The following is a 215-nucleotide window of genomic DNA, read 5'->3' on the forward strand; positions in this document are numbered from 1 at the left end:
CTATTATACAGAGTGAAGTAAGCCAGAAAGAAAAACACCAATACAGTATACTAACACATATATATGGAATTTAGAAAGATGGAAACAATAACCTTGTGTACGAGACAGGAAAAGAGACACCGATGTATAGATCAGTCTTATGGACTCTGTGGGAGAGGGAGAGGGTGGGGAGATTTGGGAAAATAGCATTGAAACATGTATAATATCATGTATGA

Source organism: Bison bison, unplaced genomic scaffold (genome assembly GCF_000754665.1).
Source record: "Bison bison bison isolate TAMUID 2011002044 unplaced genomic scaffold, Bison_UMD1.0 scf7180017853138, whole genome shotgun sequence".
Taxonomy (NCBI): domain Eukaryota; kingdom Metazoa; phylum Chordata; class Mammalia; order Artiodactyla; family Bovidae; genus Bison; species Bison bison.